This window comes from Rattus norvegicus, chromosome 19 (genome assembly GCF_021556685.1).
Source record: "Rattus norvegicus strain SHRSP/BbbUtx chromosome 19, alternate assembly SHRSP_T2T, whole genome shotgun sequence".
NCBI lineage: Eukaryota > Metazoa > Chordata > Mammalia > Rodentia > Muridae > Rattus > Rattus norvegicus.
In genome coordinates, this window is record NC_141552.1 from 60695604 (window position 1) to 60710000 (window position 14397).

The 14397-nt window shown below is 50.9% G+C and overlaps 1 protein-coding gene across 2 annotated transcripts in view; it reads left to right on the forward strand.

Moving 5' to 3' along the window:
- Plcg2 (phospholipase C, gamma 2) overlaps positions 1-14397 on the forward strand; it is a 136731-nt gene that overhangs the window by 35333 nt on the left and 87001 nt on the right. Inside the window, exons 3-6 of one of the 2 annotated variants that reach the window (XM_087594329.1) lie at positions 1964-2033; positions 2637-2757; positions 2848-3283; positions 4276-4441. The gene's annotated coding sequence lies outside the window, so the exon portion shown is untranslated. 2 annotated transcript variants of the gene reach the window in all.

A 14397-nucleotide genomic window follows, 5' to 3' on the forward strand; every position in this document is an offset into this window, starting at 1 on the left:
GTGTGGAGCTGGTGTGAGCAGTTGGCCAGGCTGTGTGGAGCTGGTGTGAGCAGTTGGCCAGGCTGTGTGGAGCTGGTGTGAGCAGTTGGCCAGGCTGTGTGGAGCTGGTGTGAGCAGTTGGCCAGGCTGTGTGGAGCTGGTGTGAGCAGTTGGCCAGGCTGTGTGGAGCTGGTGTGAGCAGTTGGCCAGGCTGTGTGGAGCTGGTGTAAGCAGTTGGCCAGGCTGTGTGGAGCTGGTGTGAGCATGTGCCCAGGCTGTGTGGAGCTGGTGTGAGCAGTTGGCCAGGCTGTGTGGAGCTGGTGTGAGCAGGTGTCCAGGCTCTGTGGAGCTGATATGACCAGATGTCCAGGCAGGGGTGGGCATGCCCAGGCATGGGGTGTCATGAAGGCTCCAGGAATCAGCTGCAGCATGTCCCAGCAGGGGTGCCATTGCTTTCCCCAGACTACGCCTCATGCTTCTCCACCTCAAGACCTTTGAACCTACTATTGCCCTGCCTAAAATACATCTCTATATTTATTTTAAATTTGTGTTGCAAATTTATGTGTATATGCATGGGTCTACATGAATTTATGTGTACCAGGGATGTGCTGGCTCCCTGAGAGGCCAGAGGAAGGCCTGAGATCACCTGGAGCTGGCATTTCAGGTGACTGTGAGCACCCTGATGTAGGAGCTGAGAACTGAACCCAGGTCATCTCTCAAGCCCCTATGTGTGTGTGTGTGTGTGTGTGTATGCGTGTGTACATGTGTGTATATGTGTGTTTGTGTGTCTGTATGTGTGTATGTGTGTGTACATGTGTGTATTGTGTGTATGTGTGTATACGTGTGTGTATGCGCGTACATGTGTGTTTGTGTGTGTACATGTGTGTGTGCATGTGTATGTGTGTATGCGTGTATACGTGTGTGTTTGTGTGTCTGTATGTATGTGTGTGTACATGTGTGTGTGTACGTGTGTGTGTGTGTGTGTGTGTGTGTGTGTGTGTGTGTGTGTGGTAGTGTGATGCATATGTATGATATACTTGTTCCGGCATGCGCTTGTAGATATCAGAGGCAGATATTGTCTGTTTCTCTCACTTGCTTCCTTACCTTGTTTTTGAGACGAGTTTTCTCATTGAACCTGGAGTTAACTGTTTTGGTTAGATCAGCAGCTGGCCGATAAGCCTCAGGATTTCTCCATTTCCCTTCCTGCCCCAGGGCTGCTGTTGCTGATGTTTGATCCTACACTCAAGTTTTTACATGGGTACTGAGGATCAGAACTCAGGCCCTCATGCTTGCACGGCCAGCGCCTTACCCACTGAGCTGAGATCTGCGGCTCCTAGAATAATCTTTCTTAGATGTCAGCTTAGATGTCGCCTCCTGAGGGAGACCTCCCCGATCACTCAGAGAGCACCCCTCCCGTCCCATCATGCCTCACTGTGCTTTGGTTAAGTTTTATAACACTGCTGCCAAATGATGTATTTAGTGATTTACTGAGGGCAGGGACTTGATCCATCTTGTCCCCTGCTTAATGGCCTGTCTACCAGAATAATGCCCGGCACTTGGGCCTGACACCGTCATTGACCATGAGAACTTTTGATTGACAGCAGCAGTTGCTTGAGTGTGGGCTTGTGCTCGGCACTTGCTGAGTGAGTTCTTGAACGTGAACTTATTTCTTTAGACTCTCAGGTCCCCTTTGTGTATGTTTTTTCATCTTACCAGCAGGAAGTGGAGGCCAGAGGAGTGACAAGTGGTGTTGGTGACACGCAGTCTTCTTTTTTTTTTTTTTTTTGTTCTTTTTTTTGGAGCTGGGGACCGAACCCAGGGCCTTGCGCTTCCTAGGCAAGGGCTCTACCACTGAGCTAAATCCCCAACCCAACACGCAGTCTTCTTAAGGACCCCAAGCTGGGGCCCTGGACATGGCTGGGGGGAGGGGAGACAGGTTGCAGATCAGGCCATGATGCAAATTAAACTTCTGTTTCTATGACAGGGAGCTCAGGTTTGCCCTGCCTACCTGGACTGGAGGACGTTCAGGACACCCAGGCTCTGCTTCTTGCAAGGTTCTGCCTCTCTGAGAGGGAAGGAACTGTTCACCTCCCCGCTGGCTGCAGCAGGAACTGCTAGGAGATTACCCTGCCCACCCTAAGTGTTGGTTTGCAAAATGCTGAGCCTGGTGGGGAAATGAAGGGCTGGCCTGTTAACCACAGCGAGGGCTCATTTGCAAGAGTGAGGCTGGGCCAGGGCCGGGGGGGGGGGGGGGGGGGGGGGGGGGGGGCCTGCTCTCCCTCTAGCAGAGCCATTTCTGCAGGCAGTTGTCCTGTAGGGACCCACTTGGGTCCCAGTCCTTCACTTGAGCTTGGAGTGGGAGGGTGATAAGGGGTGAGGGGCTCATGCTACAGCCTCAGTCTTCTCCTCTGAGGAGTGGGCTGGTTGTGATATCATGAGGTGCGAAGGAGCCCGTGCCTGAGAACCCTTCACGAACCATGAGTGCTTGGTCAGGAATTGCTGCTGTCATGCCATGGAACTAGGTGGTGGACATGATCAGAGACCCTCCCCCAGCCCCTACCTCATATACCTTCCAGAAACAATCCCCACTTTCATAGCGGTGTGTCCTCTCTGTTTCTTTCTGAACATGATTTAAATTTATTTACTTATTATGTCAGTCAGGGTCTCACAGCCACTGGCCCGGACCTTCCTATCTACTTGAGGATGGTTTCAAACTTCAGATCCGCCTGTCTCCACCTCCTGAGTGCTGGGATGACAGGCACGCAGCACCAGGCCCAGGTTAGACGGTGTCGGGGATCAAAGCCAGGGTCTTGAGCATCAACTGAGGTACATTCCCAGCCCTAATTGCCACCTTCATTAAACTTCCAGGAGTCTGATACGGAGCTGGCCCGATGACTCTCTGTCACAAGACTGTCATCCCGCAAAGCTGAGGGTGATGGCAGCAGAGGATGGGACAGTGCACCAGAAGGAGTTTGATGGTCCCTCGTGTGAGCAGTCTGGTGCTGATGGTCACCCACGGGTCATCTCGAGTGGTTACAGTAAAAGGGAGTGAGAACAGGAAAGAGGAAGTCTGGGAGAGGAAGAGATGGTCCACAGAGGTGGCTGTCGGAGCAAGGCCTGCATGCGAGGCACTCGGGCCTGCTCAAGCTGCCTTGTAGAACTGGTGCCTCTAGAGCTGTTGTCTCCCTCATCTCATCCTGAGGGGAGTGACCCAAACCAAGGGCTGCATTTAGGGTTCAGGGACCCAGACGGGCTTTGATGGACTGAGGGAAACCAAGCCTTTAAAGAAGTTCCAAGGAGGCGGGTCAGTACACAAGGTAGTCCTTGTACAACTACAAGGACCTGGGTGTGGGTGCCCAGTGCCCATGTGAAAACCCATGGCAGTAGTGGTTTGTAACCCCAGTGCTGAAGGGGCGGGTCCTATTGGCCATCCAGCCAATAACTGAAGAGCTTCAGGCTTGGTGAGTAACCCTGTCTCAAACAATAAAGGTAAGGGGCAACAGGGGAAGACCTCTGATGTCAACCTTGGGCCTCCACATGTGTGCAAATGCACCCGCGCGCGTGCACGCACACACACACACACACACACACATACACACTGACTGGTTCACTCAAGACATACATGCATATACACACATGCTCACACACGTACATACTCACACTAAGTAGCACGTACGTGCACGCACTCACACTAACTAGTGCATAACAAGCACATGCACGCACTCGTGCGTACACACACACACACACACACACACACACACACACACACACACACACATACACAGTAAGATCTGTGCTATCCTAGGGCTCTGGAATTATCTCCCAGAGACCATTCCCTCTCCTCTCTGCCCACACCTCATCTGTGCCCTTTTCTTGTTGTGGGTGTGTTGGCAGCCTAAGTTTCCTGAGCTAGTGTGGCCTCGTCCCGGTGGGAGAATGTGGTGACTCCTGAAAGCCCCTCCTGCCATCTCTCACCATGGACGGACACAGCCCACCTGACTTATCAGATGGCTGGCTTTGGCCTTTGAAGTCACCTACTCACCTGTACAGATTCACTTGACTTAAAAACAAAGACCTGGCTGCAGTCGCTCTCACCCTGTCACTCGCCCCAGGGTGCTTGGAGAAGGCCTTGTGGGATTTCCCTTGATGACTGGAGGAGTTGGGAAACCGGCCTTGTTCACCTTATCTTCTGGGCTTTCACCTTGGGACACTAGTTACCACCCTGATAAACCCCAACCAGGTGGCCCTGGCTGCAACTTCTGAGGGTGGCAATAGGTAAAGGGATTTTCTTTGCAGGAGCTGGTGGGAAGATGAAGCAGCTAGTTAGTCTGGAGCTGGCATCTACAAGAAAGCCCCGTCTGTTCTCTGTCCAAGTCAGGATGTTTCTGGCTGGAACTTGACCTTGGCAGTGCTCCCCGTCTACCGGGCTGCTGATGGAAGGAATGGCCATCCATCCGTGGGTGTGAGTGTCTTGGCTCGGGAGCTGAGCCCTGCTCTGGACCAGTGGGGCTTGGGCAGAGCTCGCCTAACCTGCTCAAGCTGGTTTCCTTTTCTGCAAAAAGGAAACAATGAAAAAGAGTTTCACAGCTCAGAGAGGCGGGAGGAGGGACTCTGGAAAGGCCTTGGCCTCTGGCTGAGGGATGGGAGCCCTGAAAAACTGCCACTACTTTTGGGATCTCGGGGCAGTGGTTCCTTGCAAGGGTGCTCAGGGAGAGGAAGAGTACTAGCAGGCTTGAGCGAAGTCTGAGCAAGGCAGGAAATCTTTCCTGGAGGGGAACTTCTTGGGGGACCAAGGCCCACCTGTCCTCTCCAAGCATCTCTTTTTTTCCCCCCAAAGTTTTTTTTTATTGGCATAAATTTATTATGGCTCCAAAATTAATGCATAACCCATATGACATGTTCATAAATGAATTTACTGCTCTTTAGGTAATATTCACTCCTATTGTCTTTCTCGAGCCCTTCCCCTAGTGGTCCCCCCTACTCAAACTTTTCTTTTTTTGGTGAGTGTGACTAGTGAGTTTAGTTGGGGTTACTTACAGGGGCAAGAAGCCTGGGCACCGGTAGGTGGCGATACCATTAAACAAAAGGTCTCTTAGCTGGGCAGTAATAGCGCTCGCCTTTAGTTCAGCACCCAGGAAGCAGAGGCAGGCCGATCTCTGGGCTCAAGGCCAGCCCGGTCTACACATTGAGTTTTGGGGCATCCTATGTCAGGTTTCTCAATGGAGAAAGCCTGTGTTAGAAAAAAGAAAGGAAAGAAAAAAAGAAGAAAAGAAAATAAAACCATCTTTCCCTTTACCAACAACTGCTGCCTGCTTATAGATCTTCGGCGAGGGGCGTGGCAACGTGGGTCCCACCCCCTGCGTGATGGAATGCTGTCGGGGCCCAATCCTGTGCAGGGAATCATGAGGGTTGTACAGTGGCCATCTCATGGCCAAAGACAGCATTTCACAGCACTCCAACCCTTCGGGCTCTTACCTTCTTTCTGTCCCCTCTTCCTCGATGTGACCTGAACTCAGACGGTGGTGTAGATGTCTCTTGTAATGGCTGAGGAACTTTTTCTCAGCACCTGACCAGCTAAAGAATCTTTGCAGGACAGAGACGCTTCTCTGACCTAAGTAGGCAGTGGCGCTAATCTTGGGCACGCATGTAATTGTTTACAAGGTAATTTCACATGTATATTTTGGAGGAGGCTGTCCTTTTACACACACCCCTGACAGCCCATGGTCTCCCTGTTGAGGGCTTGAGGCATGTGTTGGTTGCTTTAGTTAGTAGCTGACTCTGATTTCTGTTCAAGTGAGGAGGAAGTCTTTGCTTGGGGCTTGGACAACTCTTCTGATTCTTTTCATCGTTCTGTTCCTTTGACCCTGTGGGACAGAGAGAAAGTTTCTTGTCCCCGCTGGTCTCCAGGATGCTGCCCGGTAGAGGAAGCCGGGCCTCACGGTGCCACTGCCTCCCTCCTCCTCATTCTGGGTGTTGGCTCTGTCTTGGACTGGGTGACCTTGGACAAACTTCTTGTCTGCTCTGAGGCTGAGTTTTCACATCTGCAAATGAGCGTGAGTGTCATAACGACTTGGTCACAGGGCGGTTAAGAGCGGCGGCGGGGGATGGCCTAGCCAGAGCCACCCCAGATAACTGAGGGACAGCTGTCAATAATAAAAGTATCTGGAGCATCCTCTGGAACGGGCACTGCATGGCTTCACGCAGCAGAGACGCATCCATTCTCTTATGCTGGAGAGTAGGTGGCTGGCTTGGAAGTGCTGGCAGATGTGTGGTGCCCTGAAAACCTGGGGAAGCTCTGCTCTTACCTCATGCTCACCTCTGGTGCGCCACATTCCCTGACATCTCTGCTTCTGTCAGTAGACGGTCCTCTTCCCTCCGTGTGGGCCTTTGCCCAAATTTCCCTCTTTTTCTTCCCTTTAGTACCGGGGACTGAATCCAGGGCTCGGCATGTGTTAGGCAAGCATTCTGCTCCTGAGCTACACATCGGTGCTTCTTGCTTTTTGGAGATGCAGTCTCTTGCCGTGTCTCACTGTGTTTCCTAGGCTGGTTTGGAACTTACTGTGTAGCCCAGGCTGTCCGGGAAATATTGGTCCTCCTGCTCAGCCTGGTGAGTGCTGGAATTCCAGGCATGTGTCCAGATGTGATGATGTCTTTTCCTTACACAGATGCCAGGCTCTGCCTTTTCTCCAGCTTTGGCCCCATCTTAACTTGACTATATCCTCGAGGACCCTATTTCTAAAGAAGATTGCATTTGTAGTTCCCAGGGATTAGGACCTACACGTATCTTTGTTGGGGGTGGGGGTGGGGCAGGATGCAACTCGACCTCTAGTATTATACATTTATATGTTGTCTCCAGGGTGACAAAGGCTGGAGCCACCATTACTCTGAACCCATGTTATTCAGGGTTTTCACACCCTGGGGGCTGACTTGTCAGTCGCTGGGGCAGGCAGCTCTCGCTGTCCACGTGATGTAGGCTCTGAGATTCAGACATAGTACAGAGTGAGTGAGGGGAGATGGGCCTGGACTGAGTCCCCAGATCCTACAGCTACCTCTGTACCGGGGAACTATTTCCCCTGTGTGCATGTGTGCACACAGCCTACGAATATGCATTTTCCCATGTGGCGCACGTGTGTGTGTGTGTGTGTGTGTGGTGTGGTATGTGTGTGTGGTGTGTGTGTATGTGGTGTGTGTGTGTGGTGTGTGTGTATGTGTGTGTGTGTGGTGTGTGTGTGTGTGGTGTGTGTGTGTGGTGTGTGTATGTGTGTGTGTGGTGTGTGTGTATGTGTGTGTATGTGTGTGTGTGTGTGTGGTGTGGTATGTGTGTGTGGTGTGTGTGTGTGGTGTGTGTATGTGTGTGTGTGGTGTGTGTATGTGTGTGTGTGTGGTGTGTGTGGTGTGTGTGTATGTGTGTGTATGTGGTGTGTGTGTGTGGTGTGTGTGTATGTGTGTGTGTGTGGTGTGTGTGTGTGGTGTGTGTGTGTGGTGTGTGTATGTGTGTGTGGTGTGTGTGGTGTGTGTGTATGTGTGTGTGTGGTGTGTGTGTATGTGTGTGTGTGTGTGTGGTGTGTGTGTGTATGTGTGTGTGTGTGTGGTGTGGTGTGTGTGTTTGTGTGTGTGCGTGCATGCATATGCTTGCATAGGCCTACTGGATGACTGAAGTTAGTGGAGGGCTGTCTTTGAGATGGAACCCCAACTTCCCCCTTCTGTGGCAGCCCTGCATGTCCAGCCTTCCTGGTACCCATCACAACTGTATTCCCAGCTGATTTCAGAAGCTGTGGCCTTCACCAAAGAACACCCAGTGCCAGGCCAGCTCTGGGCCTCCTGCGGGCACTTCCTCTGGGTTCCAGCACCCTGCTTATCAGGAGGCTGCAAAAGCATTTATTTCTGGCCTGGCTGGAAATAGTGTGGTCCTTAAAGGGTGGAGGGTGGAGTCGGCTTTGGAAACAGAGACATAGCCAACACAGGGAAGGAGGACTCACTCCTCTGTGCCTTGAGGAGCAACAGAGTGAGGGCCAGGTGTTTTGGCCAGTTGTGACTTCTAGGCTCAGATTGGGGGTGTTCACATCATGACTTCCCTCCTTAGCACCCCCCACCCCCATGTTTCTACTCAGGACAAGACATCTGTTTGGCAGTAAAATGCCTTTTCCTCTCTGTACATTTCTTATTGGAACCGTGTGTGTGTGTGTGTGTGTGTGTGTGTGTGTGTGTGTATGTGCGTGTGTATGTGTGTGTATGTGTGTGTGTAGGCAATATCAGGTGTCTCTCTGTATCACTCTCTAACTTACTTTCTTTTAAAGATGAATCATATTTATTATTTTCTTTTAAGTATTATCATGCATGTATATGGGTATTTTGCTTGTGTGCATTTAAAGGGCGCTATGTGCATGCAGTACCTCTGGAGGCCAGAAGGGGAGCATCAGATTCCCCTGGAACATCCTTGGAGTCATAGTTGTGAAACACCACGTGGATACCGGGAGCCAAACCCCAGGTCCTCTGCAAGAGCAAGCTTTTAGTTTCTCGGCCATGTCTCCAGTCCTTATATCTTAGTTTTTGAGACTGGGTTGCCTACTGGATCTGATGCTTGCTGAGCTGGCTGGATTGACTGGCAGGACCTATCTGTCTCTCCTGCTGGGTGCCAGGGTTATGATATACAGCCCTGTGCCCGGCTTTTATGTGGTTTCTGGGAATGGAACCCAAGTCCTGGTGGCTATTCAGTTCCACTGCACATGTAGATGTTTATATTCCCAGGAAGGTACTGGACAGTGTGTCAATATAAGGTACATTTTGTCCTTAGCCATATATACCGCCATCACCTTCTGAAATGCTGGTCTTTTGGAAGATCCTTTCTGATGTGAGGGTAGCACAAATGGAGAGTTAGCCTCTGCATCTCTGTGACTATTCCCCTAACCCAGCCCCAGGTGACATTGCTCTGATCTCTATTTCCACTGGTAAGTCTCATGTAGTGACTTTGGCTTCATCCTCTGGGCAGTTGGTTTCTTCTTACTCTTTAGAACTCATTCGCAAGCTGACAATTGTTTCTGGGTAGAATTTGACAATCTGGTCTCGTTTCCACCGAAGCCATGGCTATTTGAGCATTCTTATGCTGTTTGCTGAATGGTTCTGGTTTTCTCTCTGTCAGAGTTATAAAACATCCTCTGAACTGATCTGCTACAGTGAAGAAAAAAAGAAGGCAACTTGAGGAAAAAATATCAGCTACATAGTGTCAGCAGGGTGCAGCCACTGGGGATCACAAAGCTGTATTTCGCAATTGGAGAAAGCGTGTTCAACCAGAGAGGCTGAAGCTAAACACAACAAAACGAGCAGCCAGACAAAGACAGAGAAATGGGATCTAGAAATAGATTTTGTGCACTGGGGGCTTTATGTGGTGGTTATGATGAACGGAAGCAAAGCACATTAAGTATTAAGTAGTCTTTACATGTGGTAGGCAAGTCCTTTCTGCGTTGCACTAACAGTTATGTGTGGGTGTCAGTGGGTGTGAGTGTGCCAGAGAAAGTAGGTGGGGTGGGGGGGTAAAGGGAGAGGAATTGAGAGAGTGAGAGAGAGCGAGAGAGAGAATGAGAGCAAGACAGAGAGAGTGAGAGAGAGAACGAGAGAGAGAATGAGAGCAAGACAGAGAGAGTGAGAGAGAGAACGAGAGAGAGCGAGACAGAGAGAACGAGAGAGAGAAAAAGAGAGAGCAAGAGAGAGCGAGAGAGAGAGCAAGAGAGAGGAAGAGAGAACGAGAGAGAGTGAGAGAGTGCGAGAGAGAATGAGAGAGAGCGAGCGAGAGAGAGCAAGAGAGAGCGAGAACGAGAGAGTGAGAGAGCGAGAGAGAGAGAGCGAGAGAGAGGAAGAGAGAACGAGAGAGAGCGAGAGAGAGGAAGAGAGAACGAGAGAAAGAGAGCGAGAGAGAGCGAGAGAGAGCGAGAGAGAGAGCAAGAGAGAGGAAGAGAGAACGAGAGAGAGCGAGAGAGAGGAAGAGAGAACGAGAGAAAGAGAGCGAGAGAGAGCGAGAGAGAGCGAGGACGAGAGAGAGCAAGAGAGAACGAGAGAGAGCGAGCGAGAGAGCGAGAACGAGAGAGAGCAAGAGAGAACGAGAGAGAGCGAGAGAGAGAGAACGAGAGAGAGAGAACGAGAGAGCGAGAGAGAGCGAGAAAGAGAGAGTGTTCAAGCTCAGGTATTATTCCTTAGGTCCCGTGTACCTTGTTTTCTTTTTGAGACAAGGGTTCTCACTGGCCCAGGACTGACCAAATGAGGCTGTCTGGTCAGTGAGCCCCAGGGATCTTCCTGCCTCTGCCTCAACAGCGCTGGGATTACAAGCGAATGTCACTGTACCAGGTGTTCTTACGTGGAGTCAGGGGATTGTACTCAGGTTCTCCTGCTAGCACAGCAACAACTTGGCCAACTGTGCCACCTCCCAGTCCCTGACAAGTGCTTTCTAGATGCACACGACATGTTCAGCGTGACACTCTGTACTCATTTAAATGGCCACCCTCTTTATAATCCTACATAGGAAGGAAGATAGATTTCACAACTTAGAGGTATAAGGTATGTATTTTTTTTTTCAGTGCTTATTAAGGTACACTGCAGGAAGACACAGCAAAGGGTGTCTGTGTGGGATTATTTTCACTTGGCTTCTAGCAGGAGGAGAAAGGTCCAAATGTAAGGGTCACTTAGCATTGAACTTGAAAGGATTGTATGCTGGGTTTTTTGTGGGCAGAGAATAAAGGTCATCTTGCAAGCAATTGAGCTAAAAAAAAAATGGTGGAGGAGGGCAAGGAGGGACAGAATATCACATAGCCCAGGCTGGCCTCAAACTTACCAAAGATGACTTTGAACTTCTGATTTACTCGCCTAGACCTCCCAATGCTGAGATTACAGATGGGCATCATTATGCCCAGTTTATTGTGTGCTGGTATTGAACACAGGGCCTGCTAGGTAAGCACTCCACCAAATGAACTACATCCTCCATTCAGAAACCAGGAGTGAAAGGTACCTACCACAGTGTGCCCAGATCATGGGCTCCTGGGCTTGGTTGGGGAGCTGCCTGGAGAGTGGGTTTGGAAGTGCGCCCCCGTCCTTTGATGACTTGCTCACCCTGTCTTCAGCACTCTTGGGTGCTCACAGGTGGCCTGTAGCCAGTCCCCTCTCAGTGGCAGGAAGCTGAGCGGGGCAGGTGGTTGCTTTGGCATCCATAGAACCAGAAAAGGACAAGGAGGCTGAGCCGAACATGGCCTGACCATTCCAGAGTCATCATCAGAAAGTGTCCCTGCGTCCCATAGAGAGTGTCTGGGGCAGGAGGTGGGATGGTGGGGGTTTTTGTGACCTCGAGCCCACCCAAGGACTAATATCTCTACAGGAACACAAAACGTTCAGCAAACAGCTACCACTGTGTGCGTATGGTTACCAGAACACACACTTTCCGCAGAAGCAGGAGACCTTGAGCGCTGTCTTCTGTTGGCTCTTAGTACAGTCTCCAGAGATGTGGGGTCACTTTTTAACCAAGATAATAGGAGCGGTCTTTCCTCTCCACCCTTAGCGCTAAGGTTGTGTGTGTGTGTGTGTGTGTGTGTGTGTGTGTGTGTGTGTGTGTGTGTGTGTACTCTTGCCTGTGGAGGTCAGAGAACAATCGTGGGTGTCCAGCGAGCCTCCTCGATTCTTCTGTCTCCATCTCCTCAGTGCTGAGAGTGATAAGCACGCATCACCATACTCAAATGTTTTATGTACTCTCCGGGGGATTGAACTCGGGTCCTCATGCCCGCGGGTCAAGCATTTTACCCACTGAGCTTATCTCCAGGTCCCAAGGAGGGTTTTTTTTTTTTTTGACCCAATTGGTAAGATATAATTGCCCACTTAAACATACAAAGCCCGGTACCATCCATCCCTTAGGAACATTGATAACAACCTGTAAAAACACAGAGCAGGATCTTAACATCACCTGCCATGGCTTCTCCCCTCTCTCAGTCTCTTCCTCTCCTCCCCAAGGAGGTTTTAATGTCCCAGACTTTGCTCAGAAGGCCATACCTGGCTCTGTGTTTTATACTCAAAGAACAATGGCAGTTAAACCAGAAGAGAGTGACCCACCCTGGGTCCCCCAGCCAGGAAAGAGTGGGGGCTTCAAGCCTCGGTCCTCTAGATGCTTCCAAATCGCTAGGCTGCTCAGGCGGCTGTGGCCTCGGCTGGTCTCTAGTGTCTGGCCAGATGCAGCCGCGTGTGAAACAGCCTGGCATCTTTAGTTTCCTTAAGCAGGGTCCCTGGCCAACCTGTCTCAGCCCTTGCTCTCTTCACACAAACTGAAACCGGCAGGAGGAACCATGGAGAGGCGGCCAGTAGCTGAGGTAACTGACAGAGACCTCCTGGGGCGGCAGCTTGTTTCTTTTGGCTCACAAAGCAGTGGAACAAAGTCTCCATCCATGCAGATCTGAGGTGGGGAGAGGACCAAGCCCGGTCCCCATACATAACTGTGGAGAGCAGAGCTGGGGTTTGAACCTGGGTCTTTGGACTCCAGGATGTTCTCATGGGCTTTGTTCTTTCTTCCCTACCTGAGCCCATCTTCAAGATCTAGGCCAGACAAGCACACGCCCACTCAGAACCAGCTTCTCCCCTGTAGGTCCTGGTCCCTCCTAGCCTCTTATTTTCTTGTACATATATGTAGACTTGCATGTGTTGGTGAGATTTCTAGGCTCAATGGGACAGAGCCTTGTTTGTTATGTCATCTTGACAACCCTTGTGCTAGTGCTCCTTGTGGTACTGAGACTACACGGGTGGGTGAATGATGATTTAGCAAGGAGGTGGGAACACATGTGTGCAGTTGTCTGTCTGTCTTCCCTTTGACTGTGTCTTGAAGCTATCTGAAGATACAGTTTGTTGGCAGACAGTGCCCCCTAAGGTCAGGTACAGGGAGAGAGGGCCATGCTCTGGGTGTGAAAGACAGGATTTCCCGAGGGGACACTGCTGGAGGTTGAAAATCACTAGAGGGAGAACCGAGACAGGAAGGCTTTTCTGGAAAGTTTTTCTTTCTTTGGTTCTGTTTTTGAGGCAGGATCTTAGGCGGCCCAGGATGGCTTTGAACTCCTGATCTTCTTGTTTCAGTCTCCTGAATATTGGGATTAACAGAAGTGAGCTACTGTGCCTCGTGGTACACCTGAAGATTAGTGTCCCATCCCAGGCAGGGCAACCGAGGGTGGACGACATAAGGTGAGGGACGAGAAAAAGTGTGTTAAGGGGAGGATACCCCACGAGGGTGGAGTGAGGGGGACAGGAAGTGGAAGGGTGTCTAACTCCAGGAACCAGGGTATCGAGGGTATCTAGACCCGGGGAAGACTGAGGATGATGCCGGAAGGGGAGGGACATGCAAAGACCATGTCTCTTGTGGCTGTTATCTCACTTCGTCAAGCAGGAAGCCCAGTCACGGAGCCCCACCACATAAGACGTGGTCTGAGCTCAGCTACCCCTTAGCTTGCTTTGCAAAGACAGGCGGTTGTTTTACTAACTGTGTGCCCTAGGCAGAAATCCCCACCGGCAGAGACAATGACCCCTGACCATCCTGCCCCATAATCCTTCCCATTAGTGGTGTCTGTTGTCAAGAAACCGAGGTGGGTGGGTGGAGCGTCTGTTTGTCTTCTTGTGCTGTTCCAGATACATGTACAAATATGGCTCTCTCTTTTTGGCTGGACTGAGTGTGTGTGTGTGTGTGTGTGTGTGTGTGTGTGTGTGTGTGTGTGTGTGTGTGTGCGCATAGTGGGAGATGTGTGTGTGTATGGGGGGGCGTGTGTGTGCATGTGTGCATAGTGGGGGATGTGTGTGTGTGTGTGTGCATGGCAGTGGGATGTGTGTGTATGTGTGTGACGTGTGTGTGCAAGCATCTCTGTGTGAGGCCAGAGATCAGCACCAACTGTTTGCCTCTAATTGTTCTCCATTTCACTCTTTTCTTTGAGACAGAGCCTTTCACTCAACTCGGACCGGTTTGGCTAGGCTGGCTGGCCCATGAGATCCAAGGACCTGTCTCTCTCCCCCAGGGCCAGCCTTACAGATGCAGGTGGCCACACCCAGCTTTTATATAGGTGCGCCGGGGCCTCTGAACTCGGCTCCCCACGCTTGCACGGCAAGCATATTGCCCATTGAGCCATTCCCCCAGCTCCCAAATCTGAAACATTTCCGAGAACACGAAGGACAGCCGGTTTGTGAGGTTATCAATATATTCCATTGTATTCACGATCCAAAGGCTGCGGGGATTGTCACGTAGTCTGAGCATCCCAACCAGTTTCCTAGGCACTCTCAGCACTCAGAGAGGACAATTTTAGTCCCCCTCCCCCCTCCCCAGCTAGAGAGCATCTACTCTGAGAATACCATTTTTTTTTATTCTGTAGTGATGATATTGCTGGGCATGTGTTATGATTTGGATAGGACGAGCCATTC